The 17,810-nt window shown below is 42.9% G+C and overlaps 2 pseudogenes; one reads left to right on the forward strand and one right to left on the reverse strand.

Annotated features, from left to right (window-relative positions):
• Positions 1–11,044: 11,044 nt before the first annotated feature.
• On the reverse strand, positions 11,045–12,444 carry LOC129458255 (angiogenic factor with G patch and FHA domains 1-like; annotated as a pseudogene).
• Positions 12,445–16,532: 4,088 nt separating this feature from the next.
• Positions 16,533–17,367, forward strand: LOC129458256 (retinoic acid receptor responder protein 2-like; annotated as a pseudogene).
• The last annotated feature ends 443 nt before the right edge of the window (positions 17,368–17,810 follow it).

The raw sequence follows: 17,810 nt of genomic DNA on the forward strand, positions 1-17,810 counted from the left end.
AGAATGGATCACTTGAAACCAGAAGCTCAAGACCAGACAGGCCAACATAGTGAAACCCCGTCTCGACTAAAAATACAAAAATTAGCCAGGTATGGTGGTGCATGCCTGTAATCCCAGCTACTCAGGAGGCCGAGGCATGAGAATGGCTTGAACTTGGGAGGCAGAGGTTGCAGTGAGCAGAGATTGCACCACCGCACTCCAGCCTGGGCAACAGAGTGAGACTCCTTCTCAAGCAAACAAAAATACACTCCTGGCTAGAGGTCTAAGATGCTAATGAGACATGAGAAATATGAATAAGCATGTACAGCTACTGTGCATGTGCACCCAGAAGACCACTCAGAACAGGCTTACTAGCAGCTCCTCTTCCCCCTCCTTATTAATAATAATGTAAATCTCCCATAAGAAGGTTTCTCCAGCGACAATCCACGCTGTCTCACTCTTATGAGCAGCCCGCCCTGGAATATCTCTCTCACCATGTACTGTATTCTGCACTTAACTTTCAATTTTTTTCTTTTCCAATAAATTATGCTGTACTTCTTTTCTGTGTGTCTCTTGTTTAAATTATTATAAACTAAGAAGACGATGACCGAGGTATCACATCAGCTCTCAACACAGCAATAAATCAGCCTCCTTCCTGTGGGCATAGTCCATGCACAAAAGGAGTCACATCACCTAAGTGCTGGACCCAGAGATATGTCACAATTTATCCTATGCACAAAGTTAAGGTAATAGAGGAGAGTCATATTAAATAGTTTCTGGGCCCAGGGATATGTCACAACGGCTCCTGTGAGCAGAGATCAGGCAGAATAATCACATAACTGATGTGCCAGACACAGAGCTAACCCACGCTTTCATCTGCAAGCATGACCCAGGCAAGAAAGAAGAGTCATGGCATTTAGGTGCTTGCTGCAGAAGTACGTAAAAATCTCTCTTATGGGCAAAGCCCAGGTAAGAGAGGAGAGTCACATCTCCAAGGTATTAACATAGAAATATGTCACAAAAACTTTTTAGGCAGGGCCCATGCTGGATCTTCTTATCTTCCAGATGTTAGGTCCAGGGATATGTCAGAATACTCAAAATACATAGGGCTTCATCAAAAAAGGGGAGCCACATCACCTAGGTGTTGGGTCTAGACATATGTCACATCTCTTTTATGGGAAAAGCTCAGGTAAAAAAGCAGATCACATCAAATAGTTGATAGGCCCAGAGATATGTCACATTGCCTCCTGCTTGAAGCGTCTAGGCCAAAGACTCACATCACCTTGGTGCTAGGCCCGTGTTCATACATAAACATTCAACCAGAGTTGAAATGGTTGCTCACTTCTAAACCCAGCTTATAGGCAATGGAGGACTCTCCTATCCCGACCTAGTTAATTATAATGACGTTGACTCTCATACCCGGGCTTAATGCCACAAGCACGATCATGGGTCCCTACCAGCAGGAAGGTCTCAAAGTTGATTGCAACTCTCATTCATACTGTATAGCGCCATTGGGTAGTACACAGAGCATGCTAACTGGGCCGAGCACACAGGTGAGATTGTGGCACTCATATGCACACCCAGCCAGCAGTAAATACTGTCATCCTCTCACATGAACACAGGTCACTGTTGAGGTTCTGAATCTCACACCTGTACTCAGTCAAAGGTGGGAAAAATTGACATATATGGATACTCATGGGTTGGTGACTCTCAGACCAAGATTCAGCACAACTGTGAGGCTGTGACTTCACCAAGGTGATAAGTCTGCAGAGGAATTGAGGCTCTCATGCACAAATCCAGTCTGGTGTTGAGATGGTTACTCACAGGCTTAGACTCAACATACAAGAGGTGTTGAATGTCATGCCTACAACTGCGACAGTTGTGGGATTGTTAATCTCATTCCCGGACCATTCTGCAGGTTTCATGGTGAAATCTCCCAGTGCCTAGCACCTGAGTGACTTGACGCTCTTGCATGGACCCAGCCCACAGATGGGATATTAACATATTGCTGGATCCAGCACCTTGAGGGTGCAATTCTATTCTCCTTCATTGGCACTGCCCACAGTGAGCATTTTGACCTATCGCTAGACCTTGCATCCAGGTGATGTGAGTCTCCTCTTCTGCCTTGGTGCTGCCCACAGGAAGCATTGTTCTATATACTTGGCCTCGCACCCAGGTTATGTGACTCTCTGGCTTGTGCCCATATGGCACACTGTGGTATATTGCTGGGTCCACTACCCAGGCAATGTAACTCCTCTTCCTGGGCCCTGCCTACAAGGGGCATTGTGATAGATCTCTGTGCTCATTGGCCAGGTAATGTGATTCTGTTTTCCTCTCTGGTCCCTTTACACAGAAGGGATTGTGACATGTTGCTGGGCTTAGCACCAAGTTGATATGACTCTTCTGCCTGGATCAAGTTCACAGAAGGCCTTGTGACATACCTCTGGGTCCATTACCTATTTGATGTGACTCTCCTCTCTTACCTGAGCATTGCCCATAAGAGAGATTGTGACATATCTTTGGGCCAAGCACCGGGATGATGTGACTCCTCTCCCTGCCTTGGTCATGCCCACAGAGGGAAGTGTGACTTATAACTGGGCACAGCACAGGGGTGAAGTGGTTCTTCTGCCTGGTCCCGACCTACAGGAGTCATTGTCAAATACCTCTGGGCCCATCATCTAGACTATGTGACTCTCTACTTCTTCCTAGGACCTGCTCACAGTAAGGATTGTGACATATTACTTTGCCCAATACTTACATGATGTGACTTTTCTCTCATGTCTGGACTCCATCTTGGAGATGAATGTGACACATAGCTAGGTCTGGCCCCTAGGTTATGTAACTTCTCCTTTTTCAAAGTCCTACTCACCAGGGTCATTGAAACATCCCTCTGGGCACTTCACTTAGGTAATGTTACCCTGTTGCCTGGAGCCTCCCCTCAGGTTTATTGTGACACATTGCTGGACCCAGTACCTATGTGATATACTCTCCTTTCTTGCCTGGGCCCTGTACACATTGTGTATTGTAATATATGGCTGGGTTCAATGACTAAGTGATGCAATTCTTATGCATAGTCCCTACCCACAGGGACATTGTGACATTTCTTTAGCTCTGACTCTCCTCTTCTGCCTTAGCCCTGCATAAAACGGAGGTGGTGACATATAACTGGACCTAGCAACCAGCTAATATGACTCTCCTCTTTTGCCTGCACCCAGTGTATTTTGGGTATTGTGACATATCATTTATTTCAACACCTGCAGGATGAAAGGCTCCTGCCTGAGCCCAGCCATCAGTCAAAATTGTCTTTCTCCCACACGAACACAGCCCATAATTGAGGTTCTGAATCTCACACCCAGAGGCAGTCAAAAATTGGAAAGTTGGCTCTCATAAGTGGATGTTGTCCACAAGTGGGTTTGTGACTCCCTAATCAAGATCCAAAACACTTTTGAGGCTGTGACTCCACTAAGATAACTCAATTTTCAAAAGGCATTAAGGCTGTCATGGAAAAATCCATTCCACCATTGAGATTGTGACTTATGTACATAGACACAACATACAGGAGGCGTTGACTGTCATGCCCAGAACTGGCACTTACGTGGGATTGTTAATCTCACCCAGGGACCTTCCTGAAGGTGTGTGATTCTGATGTACACCTCTATGTGGGATTGTTAATCTCACCCAGGGACCTTCCTGCAGATGAGATTCTGACGTTCACCTCTATGTGGGACTGTTAATCTCACCCAGGGACCTTCCTGCAGGTGTGATTCTGGCGTACACCTCTATGTGGGATTGTTAATCTCACCCAGGGACCTTCCTGAAGGTGTGATTCTGACGTACACCTCTATGTGGGATTGTTAATCTCAGCCAGGGACCTTCCTGCAGGTGTGATTCTGATGTACACCTCTATGTACGTTGCAGTGAGCCGAGATCGCACCACTGCACTCCAGCCTGGGTGATAGAGTGAGACTCTCTCTCAAAAAAAAAAAAAGAGGCAACGACCTTGCTTCCTGCCTCTGCCTGAAGTTAGGGGTCCCTGACCTCTGCTGGCACCTAGCAGTCAAAGTGGATGGGGTCAAGGGTCAACTCTCAGCCGAGCACAGGGCCCTTCCCCTCTCGCTACCCCACACAGGTGAAGATGATGGTCATGGCTAACCCGGAGCTGCCCTGTGTCCTACAGTTCCCTGCTGAACCAGTAATATTTACGAGGTACAGTGTGATGTTTCACTGCATCATACTAAATGGTACAGTGTGATGCAGTGAAACATCACACTGTACTCTGTAAACATGTATAATTATCATATGTTAATTATATGATGTTCCACTGCATCATACTACATGGTACAGTGAGATGCAGTGAAACATAACATTGTATTCCGTAAACATATATAACTATCATGCGTTAATTACATGATGTTTCACTGCATCATACTACATGGTACAGTGAGATGCAGTGAAACATAACATTGTACTCCGTAAACATATATAACTATCATGCGTTAATTACATGATGTTTCACTGCATCATACTACATGGTACAGTGTGATGCAGGGAAACATCACACTGTACTCCGCAAACATGTATAATTATGTTAATTATATGAGGTTTCACTGCATCACATTGTACCATATGCACTGTACAGTGACCCAAACAGAGTAATTAGCATATTTAACACTTTAAACATTTATTTCCTTGTGCTAATAAAGTTCAAAATCCTCGCTTCAAGCTATTATAGAATAAACGGTACATCATTATTAGCTATAGTCATCGTGCTGCATAATAGAACACCAGGGTTTATTCTTCCTAACTGTAACTTTGTACCCAGTGAAAAAGCTCTCCCCACTCCCTCATCCTTCTGCCATCACTAACCTCTGGTAACCACCATCCTACCATCTACTTCTATGAGATGGACTTCTTCAGATTTCACATGAGTGAGAGCACGTGGTCTTTTTCTTTCTGTGCCTGGCTTATTCCACTTAACATAATGTCCTCTAGGCTCATCCATGTTGACACGAATGATGGAACTTCATTCTGTTTTATGACTGAACATTATTACTGTATGTGTGTGCGTGTGTGTGTGTGTGCGTGTGTGTGTGTATAACATTTTCTTTATTCATTCTGCAGATAGGCACTTATACACTGTTGGTAGGAATGTAAATTAGTACAATCATTTCCCATTTCTATAAGGAGAACGGTATGGAGGTTTTTCAATAAATTATAAATAGAACTACCATATGATCCAGCAATCTCATTGCTGGGTTTATATCAAGAGGAAAAAAATAAGCATGTCAAAAAAGATAACTGCACTCTCATGTTTATTAAGCAGTATTCACGATAACCCAAACCACTATTTCTTCTAAGTATTTCTTAATTTACCTTTTTTTCATATATTACACCCTAAACTTTTAAAGGATTCATGTCTGGTTTCCAATTTCTGAAACTTACGAGTCACTGATTCTTTGACTGTTGCCTTCCTATTTAGAGAGTCTGGTAAAACAATTAAATGCTTTTTATTTCTTCTCAATCTAATCTTTGTATATATATTTATATTTTCTATTAATTTGTTTTCTATAATATATATGACTACATTAATTGTGATCAGCATTTCACTTTACTAGTCCTCTTTTTGGCTCAGCATATTTTAATATGTAATTTGTAATATGTAATATGTAATATGTTGTAATTTGTAATATGTAATATGTAATATGTTGTACATTAAATTGTTTTACAACACTTTCAATTCTTTACTTTTCATTTGCCTCTTTTCCAAAGATAGCTTGACAAGTTCGTAGTTTCTTTCCACATTATTTTGCTTTCTTGTTTTTCCATTACATTGACTTAAACATTTAAATATAAATTCAATATCTGAGATTTATGTGCCATATAATTTCTTCTGATGCCTCACCCCAGTAGCTCATCTCCTTGTGTGCAACAGAGTTTATAATTTAATCCTCACATATGGGAGACACCACATTCCAATACCTGCAGGCAGTTTCTCCTTGTTTTTTCCATTTGCCTTGTCAGAAGGGAACAACCCACATGGACCTGATATTCTTGTAATCAGACGCATCTCAGTGGAGACCTGGCCTCTTAGGTTGACTACTTCTCTGGATCATTACCTTTATTTACTTCTAGTCCTGGGAAGTTTTCTTAATTTCCTTTCTTTTTTTTTTTTTTTGTTTTTTGTTGTTGTTGTTGTTGTTGTTGTTTTATTTATTTTTTTTAAAGTACAAACAAAAAGATGTATATCAAACATTAGGAAGGTTGCACGTGGGAAGACACGGAATAGAAATAGGGGGTGGGAATTAAAGAAAATGAATGAGAGAGGGACTTTGTATGGATCAATGATAATAACTCAATCCTCTATTTGACAAAGAAGGAGAAGGAAGAGGAAGAAAAAGAAAGTGGGATAAAGGATCAGAAAGGGAGGAAAACAGAAAAAATTAGAGTATGACTCCAGGTTAGACCTGTTTTGTTGTCGCTTGGTTGGTTGGTTGGTTTGTCTGTTGTATTTTTCATATGTTTCACCATGTTGGCCAGGCTGGTCTCGAACTCCTAGCCTCAAGTGATCAACCCGCCTCGGCCTCTCAGAGTACTGGGACTACAGGCGTAAGCCACCACGTCCAGCCCCCACATTGCTTCTGGCCTCTGTGGTAGACCTCCCAGATGGGGCGGCCGGGCAGAGGCGCTCCCCACATCCCAGACGGGGAGGCCAGGCAGAGGTGCTCCTCACTTCCCAGATGGGGCGGCCGGGCATAGACGCTCCTCACTTCCTAGACGGGGTGGCGGCCGGGCAGAGGGGCTCCTCTCTTCCCGGACAGGGCGGCTGGGCAGAGGCACTCCTCACATCCCAGACGATGGGTGGCCAGGCAGAGGCGCACCTCACATCCCAGAAGGCGCGGCCGGGCAGAGGCGCTCCTCACTTCCCAGACAGGGTGGCCACGCAGAGGCGCTCGTCACTTCCCAGATGGGGCGGCCGGGCAGAGGCGCTCCTCACGTCCCAGAAGGGGCGGCCGGGCAGAGGCGCTCCTCACTTCCCAGACGGGGTGGCCGGGCAGAGGTGCTCCTCACTTCCCAGACAGGGCGGCCGGGCAGAGGCACTCCTCACTTCTTCCCAGATGGGGCGGCCGGGCAGAGACGCTCCTCACTTCTTCTCAGACAGGGCGGCCGGGCAGAGGCACTCCTCACTTCACAGATGGGGCGGCCGGGCAGAGGCGCTCCTCACATCCCAGATGGTGGGCGGCGGGCAGAGGTGCTCCTCACTTCCCAGAGGATGGGCGGCCGGGCAAAGGCGCTCCTCACTTCCCAGACGATGGGTGGCCGGGCAGAGGCGCTCCTCACATCCCAGGTGGGGCGGCCGGGAAGAGGAGCTCCTCACAACCCAGACAATGGGCGGCCGGGCAGAGACGCTCCCCACCTCCCAGACGGGGCAGTGGCCCAGCACCCTGGGAGGCCACGGCAGGCAGCTGGGAGGCGGAGGTTGCAGTGAGCCAAGACCACACCACCGCACTAAAGCCCGGGCAACACTGAGCACCCAGTGAGCGAGACTGCGTCTGCAGTCCCAGCACCTCGGGAGGCCGAGGCAGGCTGACCACTGGAGGCTAGGAGCTGGAGACCAGCCTGGCTGACATGGCGAAACTGCGCCTCCAGCCAAAGGAGAAAAACGAGGGAGGGGTGGTGGTTCGCGCCGGCAATCCCAGGCAGCCCACAGGCCAGGGCAGGAGAATGACGGGAGCTGGACGCAGGGAGTCTGCAGCAAGCCCAGTGTACTCCAGCCTGGGCGACAGAGGGAAGAAAAGAAAAGAAAGAAGATCAGATAGTTGTAGATATGCGGCATCATTTCTGAGGGCTCTGTTCTGTTCCATTGATCTATATCTCTGTTGTGGTACCAGTACCATGCTGTTTTGGTTACTGTAGCCTTGTAGTATAGTTTGAAGTCAGGTAGCGTGATGCCTCCAGCTTTGTTCTTTTGGCTTAGGATTGACTTGGCGATGCGGGCTCTTTTTTGGTTCCATATGAACTTTAAAGTAGTTTTTTCCAATTCTGTGAAGAAAGTCATTGGTAGCTTGATGGCGATGGCATTGAATCTATAAATTACCTTGGGCAGTATGGCCATTTTCACGATACTGATTCTTCCAACCCATGAGCATGGAATGTTCTTCCATTTGTTTGTATCCTCTTTTATTTCATTGAGCAGTGGTTTGTAGTTCTCCTTGAAGAGGTCCTTCACATCCCTTGTAAGTTGGATTTCTAGGTATTTGATTCTCTTTGAAGCAATTGTGAATGGGAGTTAACTCATGATTTGGCTCTCTGTTTGTCTGTGATTGGTGTACAAGAATGCTTGTGATTTTTGTACATTGATTTTGTATCCTGAGACTTTGCTGAAGTTGCTAATCAGCTTAAGGAGATTTTGGGCTGAGACAATGGGATTTTCTAGATATACAATCAGGTCATCTGCAAACAGGGACAGTTTGACTTCCTCTTTTCCTAATTGAATACCCTTTATTTCCTTCTCCTGCCTGATTGCCTGACAAAAACAAGAAATGGGGAAAGGATTCCCTATTTAATAAATGGTGCTGGGAAAACTGGCTAGCCATATGTAGAAAGCTGAAACTGGATCCCTTCCTTACACCTTATACAAAAATTAATTCAAGATGGATTAAAGACTTAAATGTCAGACCTAAAACCATTAAAATCCTACAAGAAAACCTAGGCAATACCATTCAGGACATAGGCGTGGGCAAGGACTTCATGTCTAAAACACCAAAAGCAATGGCAACAAAAGCCAAAATTGACAAATGGGATCTCATTAAACTAAAGAGCTTCTGCACAGCAAAAGAAACTACCATCAGAGTCAACAGGCAACCTACAGAATGGGAGAAAATTTTTGCAACCTACTCATCTGACAAAGGGCTAATATCCAGAATCTACAGTGAACTCAAACAAATTTACAAGAAAAAAACAACCCCATCAAAAAGTGGGCAAAGGACATGAACAGACACTTCTCAAAAGAAGACATTTATGCAGCCAAAAAACACATGAAGAAATGCTCATCATCACTGGCCATCAGAGAAATGCAAATCAAAACCACAGTGAGATACCATCTCACACCAGTTAGAATGGCCATCATTAAAAAAGCAGGAAACAACAGGTGCTGGAGAGGATGTGGAGAAATAGGAACACTTACACTGTTGGTGGGACTGTAAACTAGTTCAACCATTGTGGAAGTCAGTGTGGCGATTCCTCAGGGATCTAGAACTAGAAATACCATTTGACCCAGCCATCCCATTACTGGGTATATACCCAAAGGTCTATAAGTCATGCTGCTATAAAGACACATGCACACGTATGTTTATTGCGGCACTATTCACAATAGCAAAGAGTTGGAACCAACCCAAATGTCCAACAACGATAGACTGGATTAAGAAAATGTGGCACATATACACCATGGAATACTATGCAGCCATAAAAAATGATGAGTTCGTGTCCTTTGTAGGGACATGGATGAAACTGGAAAACATCATTCTCAGTAAACTATCGCAAGGACAAAAAACCAAACACTGCATGTTCTCACTCATAGGTGGGAATTGAACAATGAGAACTCATGGACACAGGAAGGGGAACATCACATTCCGGGGACTGTTGTGGGGTGGGGGTAGGGACAGCATTAGGAGATATACCTAATGCTAAATGACGAGTTAATGGGTGCAGGAAATCAACATGGCACATGGATACATATGTAACAAACCTGCACATTGTGCACATGTACCCTAAAACCTAAAGTATAATAAAAAGAAAAGAAAAGAAAAGAAAGAAAGAGAGAGAGAGAGGGAGGGAGGGAGGGAGGTAGGAAGGAAAGAAGGAAGGAAGGAAGCTCTTAATTTCCTTTCAACTGTATTAGGCATTCTGTGAATTCTTGTAACTTCTTGGTGATTTTAATGGTCTGCATTAAGTATTTAAAGTATATTATTTTTCTGAAAAGCAGAAATATCAATAATTGCATATATGAATGAAATATTTTACTCAGATTTTCTATGGCATCTATCACCATGAGAAATTCCAAGTTTTTTCATTTGAAACACCCTTCCCATGAATAGACCATATTGTAATAATTTGTAGAATGTGATTACTTTTATACCATTAGAAAATTAATTATATATTTTCTACATATTTTTGAAATACTCCACTGCAATAAATAGTATATGGTCAGAAGTATTGTTTTCTCTAACCTAAAACTAATATGAGTAAAATTATTCACCTGAATTCAGACCTTTTGGCTTCAATGGCCATTCTGTCTTATTAGCACTTCCCTGATCCATAAAAGACATCGTCTGTATTTTTTGTTTAATTCATAATTTATTGAAATGAGTAATTTAACATTATAATGTTTTATGGCAATTTAGGAAATTTTCAATAAATATATTGAGCTTGAGGCCCTGGCTAAGTATTCCTTTTGTACTCGAAATCAGATTTTTCTGGCACAACTTTATTGCCTGCAATAGTATTTATAAAAAGTATGAATGCCAGCACATGGACTATTTCAATACTGTACTCATTTGTTCATGTATAAACATTTCATTAGCTATGAAACAAACCAAATACAAACGCTGAATGTATAGTATATATCAATAAATTCAGATTCTTCACCGAAGAAAACAATAAAAGATGAATTTTCTGTGACATGTCACCTGTTCATTAGTTCTTTAATATGATTTAAGCTATTCCAAATATAAGAAAATGTATGCATCATTATTCATGTTGTCTCTACATTTTTTATCTAGGTCCTGAAGGGCATAAACAAGAATGTATATTGTCAGATTTATTTTTATAGACTTTAGATGTTTTTTTTGCTGTATTTTCTGTGCATACTAGTGTGACTATATGAAGACAAGGACAAATGAACATTTAAGTGGTTATATGAATTTTGCTTATGTGGCTAATTGCTTATATGGATGTTGTAAATGACAAGATAAAATAGTAAAGTTTGATAAACTTGTCTGTGCCCTGTGAACTTTAGTTCACTTACTGTATAACTTAATTCAGTCACTAATAATTAGTTTAAAAAGTGTTTTTTAAAAGCTGCAAACCACACTTTATTACACATTTCTAAATCAGGAAGGGGTAAACTGTGACACAGCTTTCTTGTGCCACTGACTTTTTTGGGGAGAAACGTTCTGCAATAAGAGTTTCCAAACTCTATTTATAAAAAAGCTTGAGGTTTCTTCTGTGATTAACCTTCACTCCTCAGTCCCTTTTACCCAAGGAATGGGTCCTAGGTCATCTTTTTGAAGTCTAGTTTCTGGAAAGTTTTCAGCAAACTTCTCCTGTGCTTTGTCCCAGTTGTTGTTGTTGTTGTTGTTGTTGTTCTTGTTTGGAGGTGAGTCTCTTTAATAGAGGATGGTTTGTCTGTCTCCAATCCTGCATGTGTTTGCCAAAGCTGAAGCTGTATTGGAGTTTTTATTCTCCCACCATCCTTCCCCAGGCCTTCTCCTGTTTTCAACACATCTTTTTCAACATCTTCTGACCTTTGTCGCTATCAGTAATTTCAGAATGAACAGATGCAGGAGCATCATCTCTTTGGAAATTTCCTTCACTTCCAATCTGCTCCCTATGTTTTCCAGCTCTATTTTTATATTTTTGATTCTCCAGGATCTTATCATCTTTGTAGTCTGCATTCTGTAAACCATATTTTACTCATATATTTTTAAAATCCTTTTCTTCTTTCCAACTCGTTTCCTTCTTAGTTAATGATGGATCAACAAATGATTCATCTTTCTTATCAAGGAAAATGTGAGCTCTAACCTGCCCTGGTTCACATCCAACACAGCTATTACTGCCAGGGTGAATGTAATAAGATAACACAGTGTCTCCAATTTTCACTTTTTCTCCATGCTCAGGTTCATAAGGATCACATTTAGTTTTCAGCTGAACAATCCATTTTCCATTAACAATTGTTCCATTTTGACGGCCTGATCCAAAAGGACATAACTTTGTAAGTCATGGTCAAAATAAATTTCTGCATGAAATTTACACCAACTTCAGGGATTCGAAGAGTGTGCTCCATATCATTTTCCCTTCCAATTGTAGGAGGTTTTACAGCAGTAATGATGAAGAATGATCCTGTCTGTAACACAGGTGATCTAATGACAATTACTCTCATAGTAATGATGAAGAGTGATCCTGTCTGTAACACAGACAGTTACTCTCATAGTAATGATGAAGAGTGAGCCTGTCTGTAACACAGGGGATCTAATGACAGTTACTCTCATAGTAATGATGAAGAGTGATCCTGTCTGTAACACAGGTGATCTAATGACAGTTACTCTCATAGTAATGACGAAGTGTGAGCCTGTCTGTAACACAGGTGATCTAATGACAGTTACTCTCATAGTAATGATGGATGAAGAGTGATCCTGTCTGTAACACAGGTGATCTAATGACAGTTACTCTCATAGTAATGATGAAGAGTGAGCCTGTCTGTAACACAGGTGATCTAATGACAGTTACTCTCATAATAATGATGAAGAAGAGTGAGCCTGTCTGTAACACAGGTGATCTAATGACAGTTACTCTCATAGTAATGATGAAGAGTGAGCCTGTCTGTAACACAGGTGATCTAATGACAGTTACTCTCATAGTAATGATGAAGAGTGAGCCTGTCTGTAACACAGATGATCTAGTGACAGTTACTCTCATAGTAATGATGAAGAGTGAGCCTGTCCGTAACACAGGTGATCTAATGACAGTTACTCTCATACTTGGGGGACCACATTTTTTCCTCATCTTCCTTCTCAGTATCTTTTGCAGTTGCATTGCCTTTACTGGTAATGCCTTCATCATAACTACCCTCGGTCTGAGAGTCTGTAATTTCACCTTCTTCTAGTTCACTATCAGTCTCTGTGATTTTCTCATCCTTAAAGTTGAATTGAGATGTTTTCATTAAGAGGAGATCCACAGTATTTCCACTAACTGGAACAGTGAATTTTGGGGGATTATTTTTGTGATGAATGCCTATTTTGGCTTTTTTTTCCACATTTGTGAAATTGTCTTTCCCATTGCAGCTTGTATGTTCAACAATGAAGGCTTCTTGATCCTCTGAATTCAAATCCTTTTCCTCATTTTTTTTTTTTTTGTAGAAGAATCTGGATCCTTTCTTTTCTCAATTTTTTATTTTCGTTTTGTGCTATAAGTCTGATAAGGTTGCAAATCTACTCGACAATGAAACCGATAGCGACCACTTTCCACATCACAGTAGTAATAAATTAAATCATAATATATTTGATTCTCAGAATCTTAATAGAAACCAGTGCTGTGGTCAAAATACAGTCCAGTATTTTCATCATAACTAAATCCAGTCTGTGATAAAGCCGCTTCTGCTGCAGCTCTCAAACTTCCAGCTAATGACGAACCTTCTAAGGACGTATCTTGTGCTGCTAATGCAGATGCTGGTTCCTGTGAATTTGAGGCAAATGACCCTCTTGTCTACATTTAACATTTGCTGTCCTATCAGTACCAGGGTGAGCATCATTTTCTATTTATAACTGGTCGTTAGAATTCAAAGCAGGAGTTTCAACATCCTGATCTTGCTGATTTGACAGTTCAGTCACTCACTTTATTTGGAAGACTGACATCATTAGAGTAGGTCTGATAATAATCTGAGATTGACCAAGAAGCATGGTTCTCTGTGAGTACTTCTACATCAGACTTTTAATATCTCCATTTCTCCCACAGCGGAGTACGTTACTGAGTTCTTCCAGCTGCGTGCGGAGCTCCTGGCGGTTGCTCTTGTCGCTCTGAGCAGCCGTCCTGTGTGAGGCCATAGCTTCTCCCGTTCCCGCACCTGCCACCTGCAGCTCAGCGTTCGCGTTCCAGCGTCTCCGCCCTCCTTCTCCGCTGGGCCAGCTCGGGCTCGGGGAGGGGGAGGAGCGGCCACAGCAAAGGCGCTGGCGAGGGGTACGGGCCCGAGACCGTGAGTTCGGGCGCCAGACGGCTGCGGCCTCGGAGGGGCTGCGCGGGGCCAAAGCGGGGGCCGGCGGAGCCACAGCCACTGGGGGCGCGCGGGCAGCCACAGGCAGCCTCCCCGGCCAGGAGGCCCCGAAACGCGGAGCCTAATGGGGCTGCAGCAGGAGCAAGGGGACGGCGATGGCCCCGCCGGATCTGCGCGGCCTGGAATCCTGGGAACGATTGTACCTTCTCCAGCCACGGGAGCCGCGGGAGAAGCGTCGAAGTCCAGGGTCCAGAAACGCCCCGGCCGTTCCAGAGTTGAACTGGAAACAGTGGCCAGGCGTGTTTTAAATCGAGTTTCCCTGTGGCTAGACAGGACCTGCTGGTTACTCTTATTTTTTTTCTCCATTCGTTGAACTATGATTGACAAATTGAAAAGTGTATATTTTTAGGGTGTACAATAGTGTTTTGAGATGTCAGTAGTCTTTAAATTATTTCAGTTAAGCTAGTTAGCATATCTATCCCCTCACATAGTTAATACGTTTCTGTGTGTGTGGTGAGAGCACCTGAGATCTACTCTTGTAGCAAACTTCAAGTATACAGTATTGTTAACTGTAGTCACTATTCTGTGCATTAGGTCCCCAGCAGTTACCTTATAACTGAAGGTGCGCCCCTTCCATGGGTATCTCCCCACTTTCCCCACTTCCTAGCCCATGGGAACCACCGTTCTACTGTTTCCATGGCTTTTTATTTTTTATATTTATTTACTTTTTTAGATTTTACGTACAAACGAGATCATGCAGTAGTTGTCCTTCTGTATTCGGCTTATTTCACTTAGCATAATGTCTTCAAGATTTATCAATATTGTTGTAGATGAGTTTCATTTTTATTAAAGCTGAAACTATGTATCTCTCAGTTTATTTATCTGTATCAGAGGAGTGCAGATGCCCTTGATGATCCTGATTTTATGTCCTTTGGCTATATACTCCCAATTGGGATTAGTGGTAGTTCTAGTTTAAAAATTTTAAGGAACCTCCATACTGTTTTTCATAATAGCTGCACCAGTTGACATCCTCAGCAACAGTGTACAAGTGTTCCCTTTTTCTACACCCTAACACTTTTTATCTTTTGACTTTTTGATAATAGGCATCCAGACACCACGACAAGGTGATACCTCATTGTGATTTTGATTTTAATTACTCTGATAATTAGTGATGTTGAGCATTTTTAATATACCTGCTGGCCATTTGTATATCTTTGGAAAAATTGCTATTTATATATTTTGCCCAATTATTAATCAAGAAATTGCTTTTAATTCTGCTGTGGGTTCTTTTTTTGTATTGATTAGTATGACATATATTTTGAATAGTAACATATTATCCTACATACGGTTTACAAATATTTTCTCCCATTTCCTATAATGCCTTTATATTTTGTTGATTGTTTCCTTTATTGTGCAGAAAATTTTTACTTTGACATAGTTCCACTTATTTTTGCTTTTGTTGACTGTGTTCTTGGTGGCATATCCAAAACATCATTGCCATGACCAGTGTCAAGGAGGTTTTTCCCCATTTTTTTTTTAGAGGATTCATGATTTCAGTTCTTATGTTTAAGTCTTTATTTCATTTCAAATTCATTTTGTGACGATATGAGAGAAAGGTTCACTTTTTTCTGTGCATAGTTTTTCCTACACCACTCCTTGATGTGCTTATCCTTTCTCCATTCTGTAGGATCGGTTGACTGTACATTTGTGAGTTTATTTCTGGGTCCTCTATTCTGTTCTATTGGTTTTTACGTAGGTACTATACTATATTGATGACTACAGCTTTGTAATATAGTTTGAAATCAGGAAGTGTGAGGCTTTCAGCCTTTTTGTTCTTCTCAGTATTTGGCTATTTGAGGTCTTTTGTGGTTCCACACTAATTTTAAAATTGTTGTTCTACATTTTTAATAAAATGGCATTAAAATTTTAATAGAAATTTAACTCCATAGATCACTTTGTGTAGTATGGATATTTTAACAATATTAATTTTTAGAATCCATGAACACATATTTTCCATTTTGTATTCTTCATTTTCTTTCCTCAACATTTTATAGTTTTCAGTATGCAGATCTTTCATATTCTTTGTTAACTCATTCCTAAGTATTTCATTCTATTTGATAATATTGTAAATGGAACTATCTTTATTCCTGTTTCAGATATTTTGTTGTTACTGTAAAAAAATGTAACTGATGTTCATACGTTAATATTGTATCCTGAAAATTTACTGACTTAGTTGGTTAGTTATAACAGGATTTTTTTTTCTGGTAAAATGGTGGATATTTTGAATTCTGGTTAAACTTTAAATTGATAGTTGCTATTATCATTTCAAAATTATTTAAAATATGGCCTGATGGATTCCTGCTTTCATGAATTCAATGGAATTCAAATATTCCCATTTAAAATAATTTTGTCTGGTTGACCTAGGCCCCGGGGGTCGGGGGTACCCCGTGGAAGCCCGGAAATTCGCTTGAGGGTGGGAGAGAGAAGCCGTCAGAGAGGGGGCTGAGCTGGGGAAGCAGATAGGGGCTCCGGGGACAGCCGGGAGGAGAGAGGGTAGTGGGGAGAGAGAATGGGCCAGAAAAGGAGGAAGGGTGAGAGTGAGCAACAGGACGGCTTCCTGGCGCGGCAGGGAACTTTGCTGAAACTGCGGGCCCCAGGGAACAGCGCGGGCAGGGTGGGAGGGAGTGGAGGACCCAGCAGACCCCAAGGTCAGTGTGGAGAAAGGGACATTTCCCGGTTCCTTCGCCTCTGCCCAGCGTTCTGCGGGCATGGCCCCCGCAGGGGCAGGGCAGGGGAGGAGGTGGCTCCCGGCGGGCTCGGAGAACTAAGGGGTGCACACCCGCTTCGCAGGGCCGGGATGACAGGGGAAGCCTGCTGCGGATCTCGCTGGCCCCGTGGGTGGGCGTGGGGGGCGCGGGCGGGGCGGAGCTCACGGGGCCAGCGCCAGGGCCTGCAGGTGGCCCTGGAGGAATCTGCAAGCACCCGCCCGTGCAGCGGGCCTTCCGGGAGACCAGTGTGGACAGCGCCCTGGACACGCCCTTCCCAGCTGGAACATTTGTGAGGCTGGAATTTAAGCTCCGGCAGACAGAGAAGCGGCCAGAGGAAGGACTGGAAGAAACCCAAGTGCAAAGTCCAGCCTGAGAGGAGGAAGCAGAAATGGCTGACCTGCGTCAAACTGGGCTATGAGGATAAGGTTCTGGGCAGAACGGTTCGCTGCCCTCCAGAGACGCAGACTCGGCGGGAGCCTGAGGAGCACCAGGAGACCTGCTGCAGCCGGGCGAAGCGGGCGGTGAGGACTCCACAGCTGCTGCTTCCCTGCACAGTTCGCCTTCTCCAAGGCCCGGCCCCCAGCGGAGCCCAGCACTGAATCGCATGGCGCCCCCTGGAGCCCTGGCGGGGGGTAACCAGTGGAAGACCCACCTCCCAGGGAGAGGACCCCACTCTATCCCCAGATAATAAAACTATTCTCTCCCCCCAAAAAATAAATAAAAAATTTTGTCTGGTCTTTGAAAATGTGTATCCTCTGTGTATTGGTCAAAATGCTGCCCATTTATCTATATGCCTAATTAGTCAAACTTTATAATGAAGTTATTTAACATTCTTTTTTATTATGAAACAAAACAGTAAATTTGTTAATGGTTTTAATATCATCTAATATGATTGAAAATATGTCAATTTGTCATTGCCAATGAATCTTTGTGTTATTTATTTTACTCTGTTACATATTCTGTCCATAAAGGTCTAAGTGGCTTAGAATCTTGCGTAACATATTGTATGTGCTAAGTACTAATTACTCTAATTCATCAAATTATCTTTCTATACCATTCTTAAAATACAATATTATTTT

Source organism: Symphalangus syndactylus, chromosome 19, assembly GCF_028878055.3.
Source record: "Symphalangus syndactylus isolate Jambi chromosome 19, NHGRI_mSymSyn1-v2.1_pri, whole genome shotgun sequence".
Taxonomy (NCBI): Eukaryota; Metazoa; Chordata; class Mammalia; order Primates; family Hylobatidae; genus Symphalangus; species Symphalangus syndactylus.